The sequence below is a fragment of the Frankliniella occidentalis genome, unplaced genomic scaffold, assembly GCF_000697945.3.
Source record: "Frankliniella occidentalis isolate FOCC.00 unplaced genomic scaffold, Focc_3.1 Scaffold21, whole genome shotgun sequence".
NCBI lineage: Eukaryota > Metazoa > Arthropoda > Insecta > Thysanoptera > Thripidae > Frankliniella > Frankliniella occidentalis.
Genome location: NW_026267151.1, coordinates 2,395,152 through 2,398,086, shown reverse-complemented (window position 1 = coordinate 2,398,086; position 2,935 = coordinate 2,395,152).

The window sequence follows — 2,935 nt, the reverse complement described above, 5'->3', positions numbered from 1 at the left end:
TCCCCACCCCTTTCCCCGCCCGCACATCCTTTTGCTGGTTGTCATCGGCACCACGTCCTCTGCTCCGCTCGCCGGGCTCCCGCTAGATTACACCTCCCCGCTGTATTTCGAAGGAGAGAGGTCGTGGAGAGGAGACGGCCACACTTGGCTGCCCCAGGTGATCCGCACGGCAACGGCCCTATTTCTTTTTCTTTTTCTCTGCTCTTTGCAGGGGGAAATGCATTCGCAGAGCGGGGAGCTCTCCCTTCGCTTTTGCCGTCTCCTTTTGCTCATTGCGGAGGCTTATCAGTGCCCCACTGACAAGGGCGTAAATGCTCTCACCGCCCCGTCGAGGGGCTGCTAGTGGTGCATCTAATGGCGGACCTAGTGGGGCTCCCCCCCCCCCCTCTCTCTCTCCCTGAGCGCGCACGCACACGCACAGTTCTAGGCGCTCGTGGAGTGCTTGCTAGGCTCGCGTAGAGCTGAAGAAGCTTAGTGGCGCTAGACAATAGCGCCAGCATGCAGGACACCTGCCATTACCAGTAGTGGGGAGCGGGAACGGTCCATGCTGTTTGAATCGGTGTTCGTTCACCCCCACACTACCCCACCCCCACCCACGCCCCGACGCCGCACCGTCAATCCGTGCAGTACATACTAGATCCACGACCTCCGAACGAAAGTGATTATGTACTGAATCTGCACCATGAGCGATGTCACAAGTGTACCACGCAATTGTTTCGCCCCATTTAAACACGCACGTACCCATCGCCGAAAAAAAACTGACTGGGTTTTCCACACACTTTTTACCACAAAAACAAGGAAAAGAGGGGTGAGGTGGGCCATCCGCCGGGATTATTAACGCGCTGGGGCAACAAGTTGGGGGGTTTTCAGAGAGGAAACCCCCATGAGGGCAGCAGGGACGTACCTGCCGCGAACTACAAAAAGCTCACTAGTGCCTTTATGGCAAAACGGCATTGCAATGTGGTGTGGAGCGTCTCACGAAATTATTACTTACAGCATCGGTCGCTTTCCTGTGGAGCACCACCACCACCACCCACCACCCCTGTCTCGAACACTCGGGTGGCAGCTGCGAGCACCGCCCTCGCCCCCGCCCCCGCGCTGGGCGTAAGCCTCTGGGCACGCACTACTCGGCACTACTACAATGCAATATCTCCTTGACGCTCGCGCGCAGGGGCGTGGCGCGGTGAGGGCGGCGGGGGTGTCCCGGGGAAAAGGGGGAGGAGGGGGCGGGGGGTGTCGCGGTGCAATCTGTATAATCACGCTCGCCGCGCACGTCCGGAAAGAGCATCATCCCTTGGAGGCGGTTCGGAGGCGGCCCTGTCCGTCCTGCGGGCCGCTGCCGCCGCCGCGACGGCATTTCAATCAGGACGCTGCTCTCCCTGTCGTCCGTCCCGCCCGCCGCTCTTTGCGCGATGAGGTAAAACGCTCCTCGGCGCGCGGAGCAGAAGGGCCTTGTCGGTCGGGGTGGCTTTCGCGGTGAGTCGCGGCGACAAACTCTTTTTGCCTCTGACATTTTTGCGCGTCCAGCTGTTTTCTCTGCTAACTTCGCGCACTCGTCTCTCCCCTGCGCCTTCCGGTGTGTCCCGCGGGTCCCGCCGCCGCGCCGCCCGGACCAGCCTCACACCGTGAAGCGCACCGTGACGGGGTAACACAAAACGGCGTTACTGCCGCCCCACCGCGTCCCGCCGTCACGTGACCGCACGCTGTCGTCCGGCTCCGGCGAGGGAGGTGAGAAATATGCAAATGAGCCCCGGCAAGGGTGCGTGCGTATGCGTTGCGACACACCCTCCCTATACGGCATTGCTCCCGAACGTGCTGTGGGCTGCTGCTGCTGCTGCTGCTGTAGTAACTCGGATGGCCTGCATGTCGTCCGCAGTTCGGCCAAAGGCAGATTGTCGAGTCAGAGGGGGGCTGGCTAATAGTCTTCCCTCTCACAGGTCTCGAAGTCCTCTTCTTTCGTGGGGGCAGAGCGGCATTGGGAGGAGACTTCTTGCCTCGTTCCGACCGAGTGACATGGACCCCAGGACGCGAACCACGCGCCGCTATCATGAGCGTTCTCTCAAGGCGGCGCGAACTATAATACGTGAGGAGAGGGGGAGGGGGTCGTGGTTGTCATGGAGGCACTGGAGGCAGGCTAGGGGCGCGACAGCCAGGGTTTTGGTTTTACCTTCCCTCAGGTTTTGCCGGTTTTGCCTGAGTCGGGCCGGACCGGGCAGAGACCTGCGGAGACCTCACCTGCGCCTCGCTCTCGCTCCCAGAGACAACCAGTTGAGATCTTCAAACAGATAGGGACATCCGGTGCCCGATTTTGCGGGGCGGAACCAGAGGGACGCTGGAGGGCGTACCATCCTGAAAACCCAATCACGCTAACTTTTCGTGCCTGCTGACACTTGAACATAATTATTTTCACTAAGATATTAATACTGTTTGAATTCCCGAGTGTTTCTACACAGCATACTGTGAAAATATACTCCAAAAGTTCAACATGAAATATTTTTGCTCTGCTCGCTCCCTCCGGGCCGGGCTCCCCCAGCGGCGGCGAGGCGAGGTGAGGTGGGGAGCCACGCCACTGGCCGAGAGCCATAGCTCTGCCAGCCTCCGCCACGTGAACATCGCAGTTTGTGTCGTCGTCGTGGTCCTCGAGCCGCTCTATGGCTGCCCAGTCCGTTGTCACCGGCCGCCGCCGCCGCGCGCGGAGAGGCCTCACCTTCGAGCAGAAGATGGAGATCGTCCGCCGCCGCAACGCCGGGGGGGACCTGACCGAGATTGCGTCCGATTTCGGGATCAATCCGAACTCCATCCGGCGGATCAGGCGCGACCTGGCCGGCCTGCTCCCGCCCAACGCGCCTGCCGGGCCCGCCCGGCCCGCCGCGCACAGGAAGCTGTTCAGGCGCAGCGCGCAGCCCGACGTGGACGCCGAGGTGCTCAAGTGGTA